Here is a 25989-nt window from a genome sequence, read left to right on the forward strand (position 1 = left end):
ATTCACTCTTTGATTTTAATGTTTTCCTCTAAAGAGAATAGGAAGCAAAGTCAACAACTAAGATTGAACCTTAGCAGGAGATGTTAAAGGTACGAGGAAAAGAAAAAGTTTAGAAATAGTTATATAAAGGAAGAGGAGACAGAATGACTGAATGAGTCCCACTTGATGGATTGATCATGCATATAATGTGAACATGGTATTATTTTTTGTCTTTCTTCAGTCATGTTAGGCTGTGTGAGTTGTGTGATGGAGCAGGCAGAGAGTTGAATTTCATCTCAATACAAAGTGGAGGGAAGGGAAGTTAGTTAATTGAAGAATAAGTTAAGTTGATTTGTATTTTCTGAAATACACAAAATAATGCTTTTACCTAAACATTCATTCAAAAAAATCTCTTGAGTTTAAATTAATGTATTTGAACTTGAGATAGTACTGTAAATCCTGTGAATATTTATTATTTATATTTGATATTTGTAATAATCATCAATCCCTTTGTCTGCTGTAGAAAATCTCAAAAAATATCCGATTTATCTTCAATGCTAATAAATATGCAACATTTATTTATATCTCTGCATATTAAACACACTTTAGTATTTAACAGTTTTCTATGATAACCAAAATAGGCTTTTTCTGTCTATCTGATCTTTTACTAATCTCAGGAAAGTTTTAAAATTCAGATATAGTGAATATGAATATAATTAAAATGTCTCTAAATATATTCAATCACTTTTATCAAGTTGATGATAAAGCCTGTCACTGCACTTTGCATGCTGATATAATATTATACATAAATTTTAAGAGCTTGCTCATCTTTGCATGCAAAATGTTATTGTTTGAACCCATCCTTTGTGGAAGGTCTAGAGACGGCCCATCCAGGTGCTAGTGGTGATCAGCTGTAACGACTGGATTTCTCCAGGCAGGTGTTAAAGGGAATCTTCCTACCAGCAAAGCATAGAATGTCACAATGCAGAGGGATGAGCAGTTTATTAAGAAAACCAGAACCATAAGCTGAAAATGAAAGAAAGATAAAATCAAAATAAGAGCAGGAGGAAAGTAAAAAGATAGAAGAGGTTCTAAGTTATTCATATGCCACTAATAATGTTACTAAAGGTTTTCCCTATGTTTTCTGATTACATTAATACCTTGAACTTTATTAGGTAATGTACACATTGTTGTTTCTAGAAGAGCAACTTGCTGAATTATGTTCTAATAACTTGAAAAATTTACATTCCCAGAAGTAGTAATGTGGTATTGGTGATGTAGACACCAAGCTACACAATATCATTTTATAACTGTGAAGTCTTGAATTAATTCACCTAGATATGAACTACCATTATAATGCCTGTGATTTATAACAATTATTAATTTTGGTTTATTATATGTGACACTACATATTCTCCCATATTAATGTGGTTGGTTTGCAGAAATACTACGGAAAACAAGGGAAGTTAATTATTATTATTTTTGATTCCTGAACAAAAGATGAAACTAACAAGGAAAATGACATGGATGCTGAAGTAACTACCTTGTTTGAAAATCATGACACTAATGAAAGGGAAGAAAAAGTTTAGAGGAAAAGAAAGCATACCCACAGTGACTGCTTTAATTTTTTTTTAATTATAGGCAAAAAAGATTTCTTTTCCACTCCAAGAATTACAATTTATATGATTTGTAACTGTAATTTTTTTTGGATCAAGCATACTTGATCATTTCCCTCATTTGTACTTCTTTTGCATCTTTGCCTGATACTTTTAAATTATTTAATTACCTTATCAATCACTTTCCCCCTTTTAGTTCTTAAGTACTACTGAAAATTATCTTCAGAGCTTTGGAAAGCAAAATTGATTTGCTCTTCCTCCTCCTTTTCTTTTTTCCCCTTTGAATCAGCAAAGACTGAGTTCAACATAGCTGAAAATTATAGATTAGCTTTGAACAGAATGGTTAAGTGTTTATTAAACTTTCACCTTTCTAACTGTAGCTGTAGGAATCCAGCAGAAGAAATATAATTAAAAGAACAAAAATTAAAACTATATATTGAAGCAACCAGATGAAATTGAGCATGCCTTTAGTGAATTCACTTATTAATTACAGCCAATCAAGGACAAGCTAACAGGAAAACTCAAGATGTACATGTGCACATGCACACAAACACGCATTTAATGATTCCACAAAATCCAGGAAATCATTCCTGAGCGGTTTACTTCGATTATTCACAATTATACAGACAAAGAAATTGAAGCAAATGAACTTAAATATTTACTATAACCACCAACAACAGTGTTTTGTTGTGGCTATTTGGTTTTCAGACATACGTAGTTTGATATTTTAATAAGAAATTTTCTGAAAATATGTTTATTTAGTTTATTTATGTGGTTCATTTTAACACACAGTAGTCTCTTTTAAAACTACCAGAAACTATGCTAGACGCTAAAGATATACCCCAAAAAGAGTATGTCAGAAGCTTTCTCTGCAGAGTACATGTGATCTCCTGGATAGTAACCTGGAACATAAAAACAGACATTAAGGACAAACCAGTGAAATTCAGGTAAGTATTGATTTTAGTAAATAGTGATATATTCATGCAGCATAAAAGCTATTTCAGTCAATGATGGACTGCATACACGACAGTGGTCTATCCTATAAGATTATAATGGAGCTGAAAAATTGTTATCACCATCTGACATCATAGTCGCCACAAAACAGCACGTTATAACTGACTAGAATACTCAGTAACATGCAGTAAAAGCTTGTAGCCTACGAGTGTCAGGGTGGCTTCTTTAGGATTTTCTATACATAATATCTTCTGAAAATTGAGACAATTTTCTTTCTTTCCTATTTGGGTGCTTTTTAATTTTTTATCCTGCTTAATTACTCTGGTTGTTGATAAAACATAGCAAAGTGGGCTATCTGCACTTAATCGTGATCTTAGAGGAAAAGGTTTTATGTTTTCACCATTGTGAATAATGACAGCTGTGATCTTGTTATACAGGATTGGACAAAAGTAGGCTTACATTGTACATATGGAAAATAATACAATAATGAATAAATAACAACATAAGAATAAATTCTGTGTTTTTCATATTCACAACTGTATACCTAGTTTTGCCCAACCCTGTATGTGGCCTTTATTATATTGAGGTATATCTTTTCTATACCTAATTTGTTGAGAGTTTTTATCATGAAAATATGTTGTATTTTATCAGATACTTTTCCTACAACTCTTGAGATGATCATATAGGATTGTGTTTTGTGTTATGATCTATAATGCTTTATTTTACATTACTGACTTTTTCTTAGAAGTACAATTTTTGAATTTATACTCAAATTTGGAATATACTAAAGGCTTTGTTTGAATATTACTGAATGTTTTATATTTTAGCAAATTGATTAAGGAAATATATTTTTATATTTTACATTTTACTTTAAATTTCTTTCAATTCAATTATAATGAGTGACTATTTGCAGGTGTTTGTGCAACATGCGGTTTCTTTTCTGTGAACTGTTTATTTGCCAGTTAGCTGCCATGGTTGTGAATTCAAAGATGCCGTGACAGGAAATGTAGGTGAGCAAGACTGGCCCACCCTCAAGAAGCTCTTACCAGTGGGTCAGAAAATTAAAGAGCAATTATGATGCAGTATAATCAGCATTTGTGTTATAAGAAAGATATGCATGAAAAATTCAGGAAAGACTTCCAAGTAAAGTGATAATAAAATGAAAAATCTAATGGATGAATAGGAAAACAAAACAAGGAATGAGGTAAGAATAGTTTTCAGAAAAATATGCACCTGAAAGATTTAGAATAAAGTTGAAAGTATTACGTGCCTTTAAAAACTATATAAAAACACCAGTGTGGCAGAGGAGGGCCAATGAAGAACGACAGAAATTGGGGTTGCAGAGGGGCTAGATCACAAAGAGACTCATTAGCTATGTTCGAAAGTTTAAACTTTGCCAAATAGCAAGGGAATTCATTTCAGAGTCTCTGCATTTCCGTGCTTCAGTTTGAAAACCTTACCCTCACTGCTGCATGGAGAATTGCTTGGTTAGGGCTGGGATCTCGGCGTGGTATAAGTCAATAAATAGAATGTGGTCTTAAATTTGGTCATATTACAGACATTAAAATATTGTTACAAAATTGTTAAGTAACACGTATGCTAATTATTTGCCTATTGTCTCTACAATCTTATGATACTGGAATTGGGGTCTACAAACCAGATTAGATAGCCTTGCCTTAGTTAACTTCTTGTTATGTTCTACCAGTAAGAAGAACTAGAAATGATTTGGATGCAGGGGGCTGGAAAAAAACTTCCTTTCTTCTTTTACTTTCTTCCAGTGTTGCTGCTGCAGCAAAGGAAGTCCCATCTTTCAGCTTCTTCTGGCACTCCTAGCCTCAGCTATATTTTGCCTTAGAGACCTGAAGAAAAGTCGTCCAGAAGCTTCTTTCAACGAGCTATTGGTTTCTTTCCTTTGGTTCATTTAGACTTCAGGGTAGTAGCAGATTCTTATAATTACTAATCCTTAGGTTACCTTAACATCCCTTTAAAAATTTCTATATGTAACCAACTGCCAATACAATATTTTCCCTTGAAAATGGCTAAGGTAGTTACTAATTTCTATATTATTGCTATCCATTCTTATAATTATTACTTCCCATCACCTCAACTTTGGGCTCTCGTGATTTTAGATACTGCTTTAGAATCACTGTATTGGGGTGATCGATCTCATTTTTTCAAGGATAAGTTTTTTTAATGCTACATAATTGGGTCTTAAATTCAAGGGTATTTGGTGAATCTCTTCAACTTCTATTCAATAATAAAAGTTAATTATAAAAAAAATAGCAACCAAAGGAAAGAGGCTCAGAATAGACAAAGGAACAATGAAGTCATAAGTTACAACTGTGGCCTTGTGACAAGTTGGAGAAAAACATAGAGACAAACTGTTATTTCGTCCTTTGATTACAATGTACATATTTACAAACACTGACTAAATTTTTTTCTTTCCTCCACATTTCCCCATTATTTTATATGATTGTTGTTGGTAACTTTTAAATTGAATTGTAAGGCTTACTGAATATTCTGGTGGATTTGTATTCAAATGAAAATAAAGTTAACAATCCTCCAGGGAGCATATACTAGATACCATGACTGCTGCACTTTACATTTAATATTTTAGATTATATAAACATATTCACATACATGAAAAATTATTGTGTCTTACTAGGAAGAAGCACTGGGTTGTTACTGGTGTTTTACGAAAGCTTAAATATGCTTAGAAGGAGGCGCACTGATGCTGAGTGAGCTGAAGGATGGACTGTGCTCACTCCGTCTCTCTCAGCTCCATGCTTACTCTTCTACCCTCTGCCTGTCACATTGGGCCTGGAGAATATAAACTCTCTTGACATCTGGGTTCCTGCTATATTGTATTAGTGGGAAGCATTAGAAGGAGATTTATTAGCAGTTGGGCTTAAAAGAAACTCCCACTCTGTTTCTAATGATTATCAGTACTGCTTTAGGGACAAAGGATTTCTCCATTCCCAGCAGATCACAGGAAATGCCATACACACTGTACCTTGTTGGAGGTACAAGTACTAACCATCCTTGGTGGACCAATTGCCACAAGTGTTGGGCTCCTCTCCACAGCTTACACTCCAGTTGTGTTGTGGTCCCTTCTTTGAGCTCCCAGGTTCTGGACCACATTTACTACCTTTTGTTTCTTCCCGCAGGGTTAACAAAGACAGATGCTTCTGGCAGTAACTTATATCTGAATTTTCTCAGCCTCCTTAAGGTTCCTAACATTTGGGTAACCAATTTCCTACTTGCAATACATAACATGGTTTCTGCTTTGTTTTATAAGAAGTTGACCAAATATTTTTTAATATTTCCAAAAAAATTAATCTCTGATATAATTTATAAAGCTATGTGTTTGTAAATAATATAACGTAAATACAGAAAATATTTTTTTAATATTATATATGGATAATAAAATCCTAGGCAGTTTTCATTATTTAATTTTCTAGTATTTTCTAAGTTTTATACACAAGATATAAACAAGATGAAATTAAAATGATGATAATATTATATTAGGTATTAGGAAGCAAAGTATTCCTTGTTTCTGGGGATTGGACTTTATAGGTCTTTAGTTCACAAAATACTATATGGATTAGTTGTATTGGAATCATCTAGGAAGCTAGTTTTTAAAAATATATATACTGAGTTTCTCTTCAGACCCAGTGTCTTTGGATTAGAGTTAAAAATATGAATTTTAACAAGGGCCTCAGGTGATTCTTATGTATATATTAAATTTGAGATCAACCTCCCAAGGGTTGCCCAATTCCTCCTTCTAAGCAAATGCACAGTTATCCTCATGAGACACATCTAACCATGGACTTGACATTTTAAAGAAAAAACAGGTACAATAAATGTATTACTAACTTACTTCCATTTAAACCATTTGTCACTGTATTGGATGCTCTTCGTTTCCTCTATAAAATCTACTGTGTGATACACATGTCACACCAAATGCTACCATATGAGGCACTATTCTTTAATACCACAATGTATTTTGGCTATCACAGGTGTTTTAGTTATAAACCAAGAGACGGTTTTTACATAAATAAGGGCAAAAATGAGTTACTTTTATGATAATGAGGTAGAATTTTTGAGGAATTTATGTGAAGTTGAGTAGCTAAGAGGCTGCTATAAAATCAGGTGTGGGAAATACATTAAAAAGGAGTAGAGGGAAGAATCATAAAATCTAAAAAGGTATTGAAATTTGCCTTATAATTCCCTTTGAATCCTTGATGTATGTTTAAAAAATTGATATTGAAGAACATATATCATGACTGTTGTTTATAGAAAAAATATGTGAAATATGCATGGTGGATTACAATAAAAGAAATCATGTGTTTTTAGCTCAAAATATTAGAGAACAAATGTACCTTTTTTAAGATTCTCTTCTAGTTAATATATTAAATATATATACAGATCTGAAAGCATTGGATAGGGGGTTTTGTAATATTTTCAGAATAATTTCAGTACTAATCAGAATCCCCTAGAGGCAGCTTTAGAGGCCTTTTGCCTGGTTTTGGATCTGGGAGAGACTGAGAAACCAGTTCTTGCCTGATCAGGCATGTAGAGTATAAAGGGTGTATCATACACTAAGAAATATTTCACTCCAGCTTAAAATTAAATTTCAGAAGTAAATTACATAACTATCGGGAGAACAGCAGACCTAGTAGGACTTCTTTGTAATTTCTCTATCCTGTCCCCAAACTAGAAAGCTAACATTCTCTGAAAATAAAAGCATTCTTATAGATTAACTTTCAACTCAATATAGATTCCTTCTTTTACTCCTTATGAGATCATATAGTTTAAACATTTTTATTGTCAGCCATTCCAAGGTAATACACATCATAAGGCGATATACATCAGATTTTTCAGACATCAGAAACTTGAAGCTTTAAATTTAATTCCTAATCTTTTAAAAGTTATACTCCAAAGATGAGGTAAAACATGGCCATTTAGCATTTATATGTACGAGTGTACACACACACACACATATATATATATTTACATATAATATATTAGTTTTCAGAACTAAAATTTAATAGAATATTGTCAATTTTGTTTAATTTGCAGGAACTTCTGTATAATTAACATTGGAATTAGAGAGCATCTATTCAGAAGAAATGGATTTTCTAATCAAGATTCATACATCAAAGTTATAAAAAGATAAAATGTCATGAAAAATTATATTAAAAGAAATAATCAACAAATGCTAGTTGTGTCATGAGTATTTTAAAAACTTAGAATCAGTTTTTATTTCTGTTTTTAAGATTGTTTTATTCCATTCACTAAGATGGAAAGTTCTAAAAACTGTTTAGGCTAGAAAATATACCTTTGCTTTGGACAGTGGAAGGAGGAAGCTTAGGGACACAATGATGAGGAAGAAGGAAGAAGACAGGGAAGGAAAGTTCTTCTTATTCAAAGAAGCCAGAAAAGAATGAGGGTAGACAGGAATGATAGTATTTAGGAGACAGAGAAACACTGATGAAAATGTTTCAAGTCTATAACAGATTTTCAAAGTTTGAATAAAGTCAAGTAAGAATGTAGAAAAAATAAGAGTTTGATTCAAATGCAGCAATATATATTTTCCTAAGAAATGCTATATATAAGTTGAAAAGATATATTATATATATATGTATATATTTAAGGAATAACTGTAACATGACTATAATAGCTGATAAACTTTTTGTAATTTTTCTGAGTAAGTGTAATATCCAACTCTGCTGATGACTATATTTCCAAAGTAGCCCTAATTTAAACTGAGTATAACATTTCTTCCCCCAGCGTTGTATCAGCGGAAATTATCTCTTTATTTTCCAGCTATAATACAACAATGAAATTCCATGTGGGACTAGCCTTGACATACTGAAAACTTCTCTAGTTTGTTCAGAATAACAACACCAACAACAAAAATCAATGACAGTCTCCAGTTCCATCCATGCTATCGTAAAAGTGAGGAACCCCTTCTTTCTTTCTGCTGCACAGTATTCCATTGTGTAAATGTGCCACAGTTTTGTTTTGTTTTTAAACCAAAGAACTGGAGACTATAATGCTAAGTGAAATAAGCCATTCAGTGTTAGACAAATGCCATATGATCTCACTTATAAGAGGAATCTAAATAATAAAATAAACTAATCAGCACAATAGAACCAGAGGCATAAAATCACAGAACAGACCGACAGTGGTAAGGTGAGGAGGGAGGAGGGGACTGTTTGAAAGAAGGTGAAGGCATTAGTCAAGAAACATATGAAGGACCCATGGACACGGACAACAGAACGAGGATTGATTATGGAAGTAGTGGGTGGATGGGTGAGGGGGAAAATGGGGAAATAATTGAAACAACTGTAAAACATAAAAAAATAATAGATGCATTTACGTTTTGAATAAAACATAAAATTCATAATTTAAATATAATGTTTACTACTTTTCTGTTAAATAAATTGTATTGAGCAGAATACATCATTTCTAAATATTCTTCTGAACATAGAAGTTGCAGCCTTTTTACTGCTTTCTCATTTTTGTGCTATTCAATAGTATATAAAGGGAGCAATTCCTCTATAAAATCAGAAAAAAAAAGCAATTTCTTAATAAAATGAAAAGTAATATAATTCAGTTATCAACACATATACTCCAAATTATACATTTAAATGAGTAATTTCCTCTTCAAAACTTAATGAGGAAGGTATGGAGAGTAGACTTAGGGCTTATTATTATTTTAAGTTATTGCAGTAATCTAGGATTTCAAACATCATTTTGTTCTCAGGAATTAGTTCTAAAGTCTACAATATATTTTAAGCACAAACAACAATACAAAATCTCTATGCCTTGACAATGGCTTGATTTTCAGAAACCAAAGTCATTAATATCTATGTCTGTAAAAAGAATGTTTAACCAAGGTGGGTAATAATTTTGCCAAACAATACGAGATTGTAACATTAAGAGATTGGTTTTTCTCACTACATTTTAAATTTATCATAAAACATTTATAAAATTGTTTTGAGATATATTTGTATGTACTGTATTTGTTAAAAACAATTTGCTATTTGATTGATAGGTCCTATAGTCACTTAAATGTGTTCATGGATTTGTGATTTACTTAAAGAGACATGAGCTATTTAATATCTTAATCTTTGTTTCAGAATATTACTGCTGGATCTGGCCATGGACAAATCCAATTTTGGAATGAATGTTTGATGAGTTCAGACTAAAAATCCAACTCACTCTTCTTTGCCAAGCCATCACCTAAGCACAGGCTGTTGCCTCAAGGAGGAGAAGGCATCAGTTTCTCATGAATGTCATGTCAGCTGTCCAGGGGATTTGTAGCTTTGCTGCCACCATTGACAGTCATCTCACACTGGGAATATTTGGACTATTAAAAATGATCTTAATTCAAATATCTTGTCCCACCTGCTTTCTATCCAGTGATGGCACAGTCACTAACCAATCAGAAAGGAGCCTGCTAAAGCACTGGGACAAGGCCAAGGGGACCTGTGCTGTGCCAGGGATTTCATTGTAGTTATTACATTGTGAGAAGTTTAGGAGTCCCAGAGCAGTGTTTGCCAAGTAAGGGCAGCAGTCCCTGGCAAATTTCAGGCTTCAAAGTAGTGGTTTTATTTCAAGGTGTGGATGTATCTTAATAATTTAACAACTTACATATCTACAACAATGTCTACTGGCTGAATATCAGCCTTGCTTCTAGTGCCAAACATCACCCTTATTGTATCAACGTCTTCATTCCTGTTGGTCAGTCTTTCATTGGTTAGCTTCTGTAAACATCTAAAAACAGTGCAAGCACAATATGTGATTGCAAAGTGAAACTACAAATCTCGTAAAAACTAGGATTTCATGAAATTTCTGTAAGTAATGGTGGAGAACTACATTAATCACTGGTAATGACCAACTGCATTAAAACTGCTAACTATTAATTAATGCAGTTACATATAATTAACATAGTTAATGCATATTAATGTAGTTAAAAGTACTGCTGCATTTTTTAGAGGTAAGAAAAACGAGAAAAAGTCAACAAGGATTAGAGATGGGCTTTTCAAAGATCTGGATTTGACAATCTAAAAATAAGACAGACTTCAGGGAAATTTGACAAGCACTTGATTTCTTTTTATGACCATGTTTCAAAAGTTAGATTATTTCTATAATTATGGTATATAATTATTCTTCTAAATTAATTTTCTTTATTAAGTTAGAAAAGTGAGATATGAAGTCAAAGCTAATTTTCTTATTGTCATTGTTTTCATCCTTTGTTCATTTTAAGGAAAAGAATATAGTCATAAGCTAAAGTTTGTTAAATATTAAATAGACATGTGATAAATTTCTTGTGAAAATGTTTGTTATTTCCCATAATTTAAAAAAACATGTTTGAAATGAATTTAAGTAGTTATAGTGTTTGTTATTAGATTCTAGACAAGAAGCTCCAAAACTCCTTAAGTCATGGCTCTGAAAGCTGAAGAATGACTCTGAGGATTAGTCACAAAAATGCAAGTGACACTTTTCTTCTCTTGTAATGGCCCTCCATCTTCTTCTAATATATATGCGTGAGGTCTCTGCAACTCTTAAGTTGTTTCTCTCCTCTCTCAAGCATGGGCCTCTTATAAATTCATTGCTCATCTGGTCTGAAACTCATAGATTGAAAGTTCCCTCATTGGTCGTGGTACTTACTACCTTGTAAGATATCGCTACATGGATGCAGAACTTGGGGCAGGCTGCAACCCCATTTACAATCCTCCAGTTTAGTTTCCCTCTTAACTCTACCATCAAAATCACACTGATAACACCAAGGTTGTAGGAATTCATGTTTAGGTAAGTGAATGCAAACAAATAAATGGAAAACATCCCCAGTATTTCAGGCCACATAAATCTCTTGTTATAACCACACAGTGAGATTGGAGGTGCTCATCAGTTACTGGCAAGCAAGGGTGACAGCTAATGCTAACTCATCAGCTAAGGCGGAATATACTATGCTGTATGTTGAGGAACAATGTACAAGACAATGTGCTGTCTCTTTAGTACTTTAATGTACAAACCCACTATTCTGATTAAATTCCACTTTTAGACCATCTGAATGTGTGAGGTTCCAGTGTATTTTATAGAGGCAGTGGTGGTTAAGTGTGTGGTCTTTGAAGCCAGACTGCCTGAGTTTGAATATTGGTCCCACTAAAACATATCACTGTAGTCTTAGACAACTTACTTAATCTCTCTGGGTCTCTTTTTTTTTTTCAAAATGAAGATAATATGAGTATCTACATAATAGATTATTGTGAATTAAATTAACACACTTTAGTATATTATAGCACTTTGAGTGTCTGTCAGATGATAGTCCATGTAAGTTAGTTTTTATTATATGAGTAAATAGTTAACCTGTTTGACACTATTGTCTTACTAGCAAAATGAAAATACTATTATCTAATTTGCTCTAAGTCTCAAAATAAATGTTAATGTAAGCCAAAACATGGAGGACAGATGTCAAATAGGTTAAAACTCAGAGATATCTCTCCCTCAATATCTTGAAGTTAGCAAGCTTTCCCGTCAAAGCAGCTGCCTTTTCAGGGAGTAGACAGAGTGGCCGAATGAGAATAGCCCTAATAAGGAGTTGAACAGAGTGACTACCCAAAAGGAATTGAAATGATTTTTAAAAACAAATTTTAATTGAATATGAGTAAGTCATCTTTAATTGACAAATATAAGTTCCTATTGTCTAATCAGAATAGCAGGCATTTGAAAAGAATTGTACTAAGAGACAGTAATAACTCTGAAGTTTTGTTTTCATTAGAGCATGTAAACTTTGACTTCACTATTAGAACAATACTTATAGAACTGATGCATTTCTAAAAGAATCATTCCTTGTGCTGTTTATCTTTCCTTGTGCAATATATAATAATGATGCTCTTTAACAATTCAACAAAATAACTTGGTTTACATCTATGGAAGTGTGATTTTCTATTAGCACATTCCTGGAAAACATGAAGAGAAAGATGTATAACCATTATAGGCTAGAAGAATTTTGATTTGCTTTTATTCCTCCCATATGAGTTTCATTTCCAAAAGCCCAGAGTCTTGCTTAGGTAAAGACTACATGCTTGACACTGAGCAAAGTGTGTTTTCTCAGTCATTTTTGTTGTTACTGTTTGGTTAAATGCAACAGGCTTACTTGTACTTTTACATTCTACAAGGGGCCTAGTGAATCTATATGTGATCACTTTCAGGCAGAAATACACAGAGAGCATTAATAAAAGGATGTTATGTCATCTGTGAATTAAGCAGCACTTGGCCTTAGCCATTACTCACTAGGGTATAGCAATTTGTCATTCCCTTTCATGCTAGAGGATATCCATAAGCTTCTAATTGACAGGTTTAATCTGTGTTGGTTATAGTGCAATAAGCGAAGCAATGAATAAGTTCTGATTTTTTTTTAATTGGACAAAGGGCTTTGTTTAGTTACAAATATAGGGAACTGCCGAGGTTACAGAATTTCCCCTTGTAAAAGAAATTATTTCTTTAATTTCAATTACATTTCCTAAGGTGTTCATTGAGGAAGAATCAGTCTTCATTTGAATGAGGAGAGCAGTTTTTCTAAAGAAATAATAAATTCATTTAACTCAAACTCAAAGCTAAAAATTACAAAGACTACTATTACAGATGGGATTGTTTCTATTTTTATTTTTATTTTTTGCTTTTACTTTTACCTCCATTAAACTCCCGAGTTACCAGATCCCCCAAAGAAGGAGGTGAAATCAGGCAATGAAGAGCTAATTAGCTTGGTGGGAAATGCAGTGGTTTCAGGACTGTCTTGTGTGTGGGGTTAACACTTTGTCAACAATAAAATTGCTAAATCTAAAGCCCTGAAGATGACCACTCACCATATATTTCTGGTCCCAAAGGCTGAAAAGATATCTAAGTAGAAAATATTGTTGTAAACTCTTACTTTGTGAACTGTAGACAACAATTAGATAGCCATCACATACTTCTTAAATGGTACGCAATAAAAGTACACATAGCTTTAACACAATTCATTATAGTTACAAGTTACTGATGGCTACTTGCGGTTTCCAAGTAGCACACTTTTCATAACAGTAATCTACAAAACTAGAATGTGGTAATTAAAATTATTCATTAAAAATTAATTTAAATTCTTCCACATTCAACAGAGAAATCAGAAAGTTATAATAGAAGAGAACATCACCTTTAAAGAGAAAATTGCAAGAAAAAAAGAGGTTGGGAGGAATTTTTCTATGTTTCAATTTGGCAAATCTCGTATGGGCTTCAACACAATCTGAAAAGGTCTAAATTCTAGAAATGGCTCTCACAGAAGAACTACAGCATGGTGTTTAGGAGCCTGAGCAAAAATAAATCCCAAAATAAATTTAATATTTCACCCCACAATTGGGAAAGGAGTTAGCCTTTGAGTTTGAAGACCCTCCAAATATCACTAGATTAATAGAAAATTGTATTTGGTAACACAGTTCTTAGAATATAGCAATATGCTTATTACAACTTGGTTGGCAACTAGAAATAAATGTAAAAGAATGTACTTAAAGTATTTTCCCATATCTTTCTTGATAAAACCAAGAATCACATAATGAGATAAACTACAAAAAATTATTTGTGTGATCTTCACATTTGTATGTAAAGTGTAAAAACATAAAAATATTACTCTTTATGAAAACCACCTCATTGCTTACCCAGAATTCAAATAAATAAATGTATGATATAATATAATTATTTAATAAATAATATTATTTCATAAAATCTACACCAGTGGTTCTCAATCTTCCTAATGCCGCGACCCTTTAATACAGTTCCTCATTTTGTGGTGACCCCCCAACCATAAAATTAATTTTGTCGCTACTTTGTAACTGTAATTTTACTACTGTTATGAATCAAAATACAAATATCTGATATGCAGGATCTATTTCCATTGTTACAAATTGAATATAATGAAAGAATAGTGATTAATCACAAAAACAATATGTAATTATATACGTGTTTTTTCCAATGGTCTTAGGCGACCTCTGTGAAAGGGTCATTGGACCCCCAAAGGGGTCGCGACCCACAGGTTGAGAACCACTGATCTACACTAAAAAGGAAATATTAACATAATAGAAAGCCATCTGAGTCAAAGTTTCCTATCCTGGTAAAAGAATTTTTTTATAGATTGATAGAACATGAATAGAAATGTATTACTTTTAATCATCAATAGTAGCACCCAGCTACTTAAAATTAATATTTAGAAAATTTTCATGAGACACTCACTACAGGATCTACTGTTTATGACATTTTGTGTTTCTTATCCTAAACACTTTGAGAGGGGGGAGAGAAGACAATGTATTTCATTAAAAATTTTTAACAATGAAAATGTTCTCACTCAAAAAATCTAATTAATCAAAATACTTTAATTCCTAAAGAACTCTAATGACAAGGAAAAAATAAGACATGGGGTAAAAACTTAGTTCTGTTTTTCATTGCAGAGATTTTTGTCTCTTTTTTCTCTAATCACATTCCTAGTTTCTACAACAGTTTTTACCACATGGTAGCTACTCAATTATTGTTAGTTATGAGTGTTATTAATAAAAATATTACTGTTATACCCAGGGCTCAATAAATATTTATTGAGAGAATGAGTGAATGGAAATTAAGATTTTATCTTGTTTAATGTGTTTATTTTGTTTAATTTTTTATTAACATGATCACAGGTGTCCCCTGTTTTGTTTTGTTTTCCAAAATAAAACCCTCAAGTGACTTAGGTTTGTTATTCTCTGGTTATTCCTAGTGCAATCAATGCTCTTTCATATCCTCATTGTTATTTTATAACCAAGTAGACTGTCTTAAAAATCTTTGCACTTCCCCATATTTAGGCATAGCATAAAAGCCTAATATCTCACACACCACACATGCACACACACACACACACACACACACACACACACAAATGAACATGTGTTGTTCTTGTTGAATGGATAAGTGATAACAATTATTTGGCAACTATGGAAATTAAACCTTCCCCTGGAACAATAAAAAATCATTAAGTAAAATATAACATTAGAACCATGATTTGTATAGTAACCACTTAATAAATATTAGCTATATTATTATTATAAAATGATCTCTGATGAATAAATATTCATAAATTTCCAAGGGAAACCTATGCAGAAAAGATTACATTTTTGGATTAGATAAGAAATCATAAAAGTGTTTTAATATGAGTCATTAAGTGTGAGTACAAATTTACAAGGTTCTATTGTATGTATTTTAAAAAACAAATTTGCAAATGACACACAGTAGGCATCTATCTGTACAATTAAATAGTTAAGATATTGAAAGTAATAAATCATAGACAGGATGAAACTAACTTGGAGATATTTTACCTTTGGAGGATAAACATGCTTTCTCATAGGTAAAAGTTATATATTAATTGAACATACATAAACCATGAGATAGAGAAAGAATCTAGTTAATTGCTTGCTTTCAAGATCAATCTTCATTTTCATTCTGTTACTTGAGTCATTCCTTAATTCTGGTAGCCCTTTAAAAATCATACCAAGGTACCATTCAAATACAGTATCATTAGTGTATTTCAGTATGCAAACTACAAAACCTGATGAGGTTACATAATAAATTTCTATGACAGCAAAGCAGGAATGTGTACTATGTGGGATGTAAAACAAAGCATAAGCTTATTATATCCAAAAACAGATTGAAAAGGACTCACCCTACCTCCAATTAATGAGAAATGGTAAAGGTTTCTAAAATGTGTGGATAAGTAAAAAATTATAATTCACTTGTTTCTGTGAAATTGTGATTAAAGAGAAAATCATCAGGAGAGTAACTCTATCAAATGGAATAACAGCACTAACACAATAACAAACCAACAACAAGGAAAACAGCTTCTGGCCTGTTCATTGGAAAATTTGCAAATGGGAAACTGTATCCAGAATTTAATTATTAAGAACTCAGACAAACTTCCCTGTCAACCATATTTCCATCCCAAGGATAGATCTTTCAAAGATCTGTCAAGTTCTAGGTTTGGGAAAGGCACTTTCTGAGATTATGATATTCACTTGAAAATTCTGTACTTGAGAAAAATATTATTTCAGGTTTCTTTAAATTAAAAAAAAATCCATGATATTAAGGTAAGAAAGAAAAATGAAATGGCAGTTGGCCATGCTTTAATGATTTAACTTGGCATCTGTTCAAATGACCTGGGCAAATGTTCTTTTGAAAAATGTCATGGAATTTTTATTAATGATGAATATTTAAGGTCTCAAACCATACTCATCTTAAAGATGACTACTTGAGTAATCTAGGTTCTGTCAAAACTGGGTTTTGAATGACTTGACCCTCATAATAATCGAACTAGATCTGCATGCAAATGTAGTCTAAATCACCTTTCTATCAGGCATCCAAATTCTTTTGTTCAATATGAACTAAACACGCACCACAATTTTAAAAGACCTGCTAACGTTTATTTCTTCAGCAAAGTTATAGTTGCCATTCAGTTGCTTACTGCAATGCAGAATTTTGTGGGCTTAACATTTGCAAACCTAGTTTCGCAGACTACAAAATTTTTAGGAATTACTTATTTTTCAATAATACTTGATTTCAAATGTCCTACTACCAGGGAAATATAAGTTAACACAAAATATTCGGAGTGAAAAACCAAAATAGTTTTGTCTTCATTGAATAAACAAACTTTAACAATGAAAACAAAAATAATAATAATGTAACTTTGAAAATCCTTTTTATTTTACTTACAGATAGCATGAACTATAAGGGACATTTCCTTAGTGTCTTTTAAGAACTTTCTTATCTATGGTTTCTATGTGAAACTTGATGCAGGATGATGGCATAAAACCACAGAGCTAGTAAATGATGAAATCAGAATTAAATAGAATACTTGAAATGAAGTTTTCAAATTCATCATAGCAGTGCAGGTTCTGGAAGTGGAATGTGGAAGACCTTGGTTCAAATCCCTGTGTTACTGCTTGTAAGCAATGAAACTTTCTGTAAATTACTTGAACTGAGCATCCCACAGTTTTTTAAATCTATGAAATAAGGATACTAATAAGAAGATCTAATAATAATCTGTCCCATAGGGTCCAATGAGAATTAGATAAGAAAATACATATGATACTCTTAGAAGATAGTGGCACACATAATTTAATGTTTTATTACTATAGTTATTGTTATTATTTTATCATTATTTTCTAATGATTTATTTATTTCACTTTGGCAACTATTTTAAATTATAGATGTTACATCATATATGCTATAGTGATGTAATAAGTAACTTTGTATTTATCATGTTAGTATAGTTTCAGAAGGTAAGATTTCTGGTATGTCAGAAATTAAGAGAGCCCTGCCTTAATAACATTAATTAAGAAATAATTGAATAAAAATAAATTTCTGTATACAATAATACAAGACTAAGTCTAAATGAAAATAATATTGGAATAAAATATTAAAATATCAAAATAAAGCAAGTATATGTATTCAAAAATTGGATTGATTTTAAAATACTATGTAAAAGAGGAGGTGAAGGAGAAAAAGAAAGAAAAATATAAAGCTATTAAGTGCCTACACATGTCACTTCCTTCTCACTTTTTCTTAATTCCATAAATTATCCATATCCAAATCTTCTCAATTCATTTTCAAATCCCATCATTTCTCCACATCTGTACCATCCCTTAATCCAGATAACATCATCTCTTACTTTTATTATAATAATTACCTTTCACTCACTGCCATCCTCTAATTGTTTTTCTCCATGTGCATAAAAATATCTTTTTTGAAGGAAAAATCTAATCATGTCACCATACGATCTTTATCCCTCCTAAATGGATTCTCATTATCTCAGGATAGAAATAATTATGTTGTTCATACTCGGTCCACCTCTAAGTCTTATCTGAGATAATTCTCACTTGTGTTCTTTAGCTTTGGTCAGTCCCCTATTTTGGCAATTGCTCCCCTGACACAGGCTTTTGTACATAATTCTCTCCTTCCCAAATGCTCTTCTTAAACAACTTTTGGTTAATTCTGACTCATCCTTAAGATCTGAACTGAATCATCAATCCCTTGCAATAAAAAGTCTTCTTGACATAGCAAGATCCATAATGTAGACTCTGAAATTGAGTGCCTCTCTTTCAAATGATCATAATAGTTGCAACTTGATATACATTTGTGTTTATTTTATTATTGTCTGTCTTTCCTCTAGATTGGATTAGTAATATCTAATTTTTATTAAGTATTCCCTTCATATTATACATTGTTTTAATGTGCTTTCTGTACACTAATTAAAAGTCTTGTGGCAACCTAAAGAGTAAATTGTTCTGTAAATAATACTTTACAAATAGAATTATTTAAAGTACAAAAAATTGAGTACATTTCCAAGGTCACAAAGCAGACTCAGGATTCAATCAGACATTATATTCAGAGGGCTTTCTCTTGTTTCATTTGTTGCCTCTTAGGTGCTGAAAAGCGATCAATGTTTCCGATGTTCTAGCTTAAAGAATGATCACAGTAATTGAATGCAAACTGATGGATACTCATTAAAAGATATTTTGACATTATCTATCAAAATGTAAAATTGACTTATATTTGAATGAGCAATTCTGTTTCCAGGGTTCTCTTGGACCTCTAAGGTTTCACATGCTCCAAATATAGGTAGAAGGACATGTATTGCTCTACAGTATGTACTAGCAATAAGCTCAGACAATGGCCAAGTCAATCAGTAGGAGACTGAATAAATGCATCACAATATATCCACATGAATAAATACTCTATGATTATATACAAATTAGAACTATATTGCTGATATGAAATGTACTCAATACATAAAGCTAAACAAAAAAAAGTGAGGAGTAAAACAGTACACAAAAGCTCATTACTGTATTTTTTAAAATATGATATACATATATGCATGCATATAGTCATAACATATAGAAAAATACATGAAATTGGTAACAGTGATTGCCCTTGGGAAGGAAGAGAAAGACACTAGACATCAGTATTAGAGCAACTTGTTTCTCGGTGCCCATTGTAGTGCATTGTTTTCTTCTTCCAATTGCATATATTGGTGTTTTAATATTAAAAAAAAATTTTTAACTCATAGGTTGGGGACTAAATAACAATGAGGACATTTTAAACAAAACTTATAAGGCAAATACCAAATCTCTTTTTAAAAAGATGTGTATCATTTTCCCTCAAGGATTATCTAACTAGAAGTGAAGCAAAATAGTTTAAAACTTTCAGGCTCTCTGTATGTACTGTGGGAAAAGGAGACTATCTCTTTAATATACATTTAAGAAAATAACTGGGGCAGACACTTCCATGTATTACTTTGGTCATAACTTGTCTTTGGGAAGATAGTTGTTCCTTTAGCAAACAAAGAACATTCAGGACACTTGGGCATATGACAATGAGGAATCCCACTTCCACTACCTTACCCTCAAAGCAAGTCAGAAAGAGAGTAAAGTTAGAGCTGATTTTTCTTCATAATATATCGTCGTCGTCGGCAGCCATCCGTCTCGAGAGACGATGGTGTAGCTTCTTAAGTGTCTATCTGCACCGCCGAGAATGGCTGTGCAGTCCGACACGGGAGTGACACGGCATCTGTCTCCTCCCGTGTTGAATTGACATCTTGCGATGACGCTGGAGTGTCCTCTCCAGTGGAGCTGAAGCTACAGAGCCTGGGCAGGGTGATATGGAGGGTCTGCTGTTGCCCATGCAGCAGACCCCCCCTCTCTTCGCAGCTGAAGGATCCAAGGGAAAGACGGAGTCGATACAGCTTGGCTTCAGGTGCGCCGCAGGAGTTGCCGGTGTTGACTACAACGTCAAACCGCCTTAGGGACTCCGGCTCCGGATTTTCTGTCGGGGTTTACTCCCTTAGCCTTTCCCCAGAAGAGGTATGCCGCAAGGCAGCGGAGGTTTTTTGGAGTCAGAGTTTTCCTTCTCTGATGTACCCTGACTGGAAGATCGAACCAGCGACACTTAGCTCGCAGGCCGACGCTCAATCCACTGAGCTAAACCAGCCAGGGCAATTCATATATATATATATATATATATATTTAATCTTGAGTTTCCTTGGACAGTTTATAGGGAGGGGCTCTAAACTCTGAGAAATATCCAAAGCTGAGAAGGAGCCAAAGTAACAAATTTAAAATTGTGCAATGGATATTTCTAGGAACAATGATAGTCAACATTTAAGCTGTTTCATTTTCTATACTGTGCCCTAAATCTAGTAAAAGATGAACACACACATTGACCAACATTAAAGGTGCTTTGGAATATTAAAATGAGATAAAGTGGTGGTCAAGATGGGATGGCAAATAACAAATGGAGGACTAAGAAAGATCTTTAAAAATGTCAGGCTGCAGGTTAAAAAAATATATCAGGCTGCAGTGGAGACTATTTTAACAAAAACGTAACCTCGTTTTTTTCTCAGACAACTTAAATTTTTTAAATATATTGGAAGGGTTTTACTATTTCCACAATGCAGAAAGAGGACTTTGCAACATTCAGAAATATTTAAGATATAAAATGCTTATGAGGCTATGATTTGGGACTTAAACTTGAGGAACTTGCATTTATGTTTATCAAGGAAAAAGTTCTACTTAAATAAAATATTGTTTAGTTTAAATTCTTAAATTCTAAATCAAAGTGCCAACATTTTGTCTTCTATAATGTAAAGCTAACTTAAATTAATTAAGTCATGTGCAATGAATTAGGTCAGGAAAGAAACTAAAATAGAAATGAAGGAATTTCAAATATCTCTCTAAAACTATAAAATATAAATTACGGGCAGAGTGGAATTATAGTCAAACATTTTCCCGGCATTTATTCACTTGGCAGACAGCCTTGGAGATGAGGCATCTGGTGATTTGAGTACCATTTGTAAGCACAGGCCAAGGTTATGCATCCATCGAACTTTCCTGTTTAACTGAAATAATTTTTGTTTCGGAGTTTTTAGTTCAGCCTAAGTTTTCATTTGCTGAATCTTGGACTTCAATGTGGAGTGCTATAAGTGGAAAAATTGGGATAGAATGACATAGAGGCAAATTATTAAATTTAAACATCTTCAATTGTTCATGGTAGGAATGTTCCAGCAAAGGTAACTAGAAAATTCTGGACATTATAAGTGAAAATATTAATGTGGAAAATCACACACACAATAACAGCAACAACAAAATCATAATTATTAGATCACATTATATACTACTATTCTTATTTATAGCTGGAGAATTGATTACCTATTTAAGTTACTAAGAAATAGTTTCCTGAAGCTATATCAATGTAGATAATAATGGATATGTTTTCTGTGCTGTGTAGGTTCTTCATGAGGAATTAACAGACTATGAATCATCAATATGCTCAAATTATAACCTATTTATGTAACTCAAATTTTTAACAAGAAATTGTGTTGGGTTTAGACTCAAAATAACAGCCATTAGATTTTAACAGTGTTTCCTAATCATGAAGCTCTACAAATATATCATCAAACATTCTATGAATTCTCACTATTTTGAAAAACATTGATACAATGATAATTATAAGAACAAGAATACTTAAAAACAGAAACTTTTTTTTTTAAAAAGCAGACCATTACATTTCAATCATGACATGATCCAATTCTCTTTTCTTAGGTGTTTTACACATATAATAATATCATTTTTTCTTTTCATCAAGATATAATTGACATATAGCATTATAAAATTCTAGGATCCACAATGTGTTGATTGGATATATTTATATTTTGTAATATGTTTACTAACATAGTGTTAGCTAATACCTCTATCATGTCATATAATTATCATTCTTTTTCTTTGTGTGGTGGCAACATTTAAGATCTAGTCTCTTAGCAGCCTTGAAGTATATAATACAGCACTGTTGACTATAATCATTACGCTGTGTATTAGATCTCCAGAACTTAATCATCTTCTAACTGCAAGTTTTTATCCTTTGACTAACATCACCCACTGCCCCCGGTAATCATCATTCTACTTTCTGTTTCGAGGAGTTTGGCTTTTTAAGATTCCACATATAAGTGATATCATTGTTAGGCAAAATGGTTTTTAGAGCTTGATATGACCAACATCATATTAAGAAACAAGTTGTTCTGTGACCAATAGTTCACCCTGAGATGCGTGGACCTGTTTGACCTGAAAGAAATGTTCTTACATAGATAAGTAGGCCCATTTAGTTGTTTATTGCTTCGGAACATACAGCTATTAACAAGTAATTGCCACTTGGCTACAAGCCACCTGTGCTCCTGGTTGCTGCATAGATCAAGCCTCCATCCCATTTTGGTCATATTGTCTAATTACACTACTTCTCTTATGTTCCTCTTAAACAATAACATTTTTTGTGTCTACCTGGTTGAAGTGTTTAAGGATCAGGTTGAATAGCTCACTTTCCCATTACCTAACCTCTATATCCCAGCTGACTCAGTGATTCCAAAATATTCTGTATTTCCTTCTCCACTATGACATTTCTAATTTAAAAAAAGAAAAGAGTCACATTCATCCTGGGCTTCTGAAGTAGCCATAAAACTGGGAAACCTTTTTCCTCTACTATTCCATGTACCTGACAGAAACTCAGAGATGCAAAAGGGATCCTGTAAAGCACCCACTAAAACCTCTGCGATGTCTTTCTGTAGCACTTAATATAAGATCCAAATTCTAGATTTTGAAGCCTTAGGTGATCTGCCATTTTCTTACCTTTCATATCACTCTTGGACTACTCCCTCTCTGTATCATTCTGCTCTATCAAACTGGCCTCTTCTCTTTCTTCTCTAAGTCTTTGGACAAGTTGCATCTTTTGCACAGAAGACATTTCCCTCTGATGTTTAAAAGGTTGGCTCCTTCTTGTCAATCAGAACACAGCTATAGTGATAATGTCATCTGAGAAGCTTTCTCTGGCCAATTTAGTTTATCCTTGAGGCCAAAATTTGTCAGAATAGCATGTGTTACCATTGGATAGTTACTTATTTAATCGTGTATCTAGTTGTTCATTGTACTATATTTAAGACTACAATGTGAGGTTCATTTTATCTGATTTGATCTTCGGTGTATCCTCAGTATTTAGAACACTGTCTGACTAGTACTCTGTTGTATAAATGATTGAATGAAAGACTGAGTAAGTGAAAAGGTAAATAATCCATAAGAAAGTTTTTATAATCTCCATGTTTTTGTTGTCATGTGTTAAAATGCGATTTGTATACATCTTTCTCCTGTTATCGCCCAAGCAACTTGATGTCAGTGAATGTTTTTTTTTCCCCGTCTCTGTACTTTCTAAGTGTCTTAGACATAATGGCCATTCATAAGTGTTTGTCTAATTGAATTATGTTTCCTTTACAAAACCTTAGGAGTCTCTCATGAGCATTCCTTAGGGAAAAGTTTTTCTTTCGGAACCTCTCATGAGTACTTACACCAAAACTAATTGCTACTTCTCTATTCCCATTGTGATCAGCCCATGCTAAGTGTTTTTAACAGTAAGAGTTATATTGTAGACATTTATCCACATGTCTATTTCCACAGCCAGACTGAGAGGATGTTAGCGCGGTTTCTTAAATATAACAGGACGTAAAATATCATTAATAGGAAATGGAGTATTATTTACTTATTTGTTAATTCTCATCAAAATGTGGGGAGTCAACAGAGGAAAATAATATACCTGTGAAGACTTAGCAGCATTGTCATTGTTACCAAAGGATAATCATGCACTGTTCCAGACAGGCCTTGACTGTCAGATCCACTGCTCAGTCAGTCTGAAGCAACTCACTTTGAAAAAATAAAGCTGAAGTTATTTAGACACACTTATCTAGCAAGATCATGAAATCCTGTAACAATTGAAGGATTTTTTACTTTTGGGGGTGGGGAAAGGGCGTGATGCAACTCTTATTTAGTCTTCGCTTTTCTATTCTGATGACAACAACAACAAAAATCTTTTCAGGAAAAGGTATTACTTCAGATGTATAAGGTCACACTTTTATTAATTTCTAATATGACTTTGCCTTACTCTGACAAAACTTGAACATATAAAAGAAAAACATACAATGTACACACAAATGTTCAGCACTAAAAGAACTTAAACCCACAATGGCTAACTTTGCAAAGGAGCATGTTTTGGCAAAAGTTACTTAAAATATATTCGGGGGAGCAGGAACTGTGCCTGTGTGAGGTACAGTTACACTTTGAGGAAACCCAACACTCTTTGATGACCCTATCTCAACATGGCTGTAAATTTTTATTAATAGGAGACTTTTGCCAAACAGTGTTGCCTCTGGGAATACAGCAGTAAAAGAGACAAGGTATGCCATAGTTTTCAGCAGTTTTTTATTATAGTGAGATATTCAGCAGTTTAGCGTGTACCAAATAAGGAAGACATTTTCTTCAATCACTCTCCTTCAATGACATTTTATATCTGTTATTGTATAAGCTGGAACAGCCAGAGTTGCAGAACAGTAAATTCGTCACTGAAACTAGAATAGGAGAAGGTAGCAAAGGCCATACTTGCCCTGCAGATTCTCAGTCTGAGAATTTTGTTGCAATTTAGACTTCTCATTTCCCAAAGCAACCAAAAAAGAAAAGCAATGTAGTAGCTCCTAGCTAAAATCTAGGTTTTCCAAGCAGTACATGCAAGAATAACAAAATCTAAAGATAGGTAATCTTCCAGAATTCCTACACACCTGGTTTTTCGGGGTGGGGTTGAGGGTAGGTATCACACTCAAATTCTTCTACCATGATGCCATCTCTTGAAGTCACGTGGCGTACAGTGGTGGCAGCATTTGGCAAGATGTCCTGAGATATATCAGTGCAAATGATACTTGCTGAGATGAAAGAATTTCTAAGAGTCTTAAAATATCAGTCTGTCCACATTTGATTTTAAAGTTTCCTTGGACATAATCATGGTGATTTTAATCTTAAGTCTTTTTCTCCCTATAGTTATGGTACCACCTTAGTGGTGGTATGCACTTTTGCCAAGAAGGCACACCAAATCCCCTATGCCATTCATTCCAGACACAATTAATCAGCTCATATGAAGGTTTCATTTTAGCATTCAGGAATTGAATGATCTTTATTCTTCCTCAGATTGTTACTTTCTGAATGAAGTATTCATATGTCTATATGACAATCTAAAAAATATATATCTGAAGAAAAAAAAAAAAAGGTCCAGATATAACAACTGGGTCCTGTAAGAGTGCTTTAATCAGACAATTGGAATAGTTTTCCAATCTTGGCATTGAAGGATTTGATACAAACATTTCTAGACACTGTTTTACTTAAGATCCACAGATTCTATGACCTGCTATAACCATCACTTCCCACAGCAAAACATTAGTTAGTGCCTGGAAAGGACACACACTATTTTGCAAGATACAGCATATTGGGCTAAGGATCAGCCAAATATTTTCCCTGACTGATGC

The sequence above is a fragment of the Furipterus horrens genome, unplaced genomic scaffold, assembly GCF_987537825.1.
Source record: "Furipterus horrens unplaced genomic scaffold, mFurHor1.1.pri manual_scaffold_4, whole genome shotgun sequence".
Lineage (NCBI taxonomy): Eukaryota > Metazoa > Chordata > Mammalia > Chiroptera > Furipteridae > Furipterus > Furipterus horrens.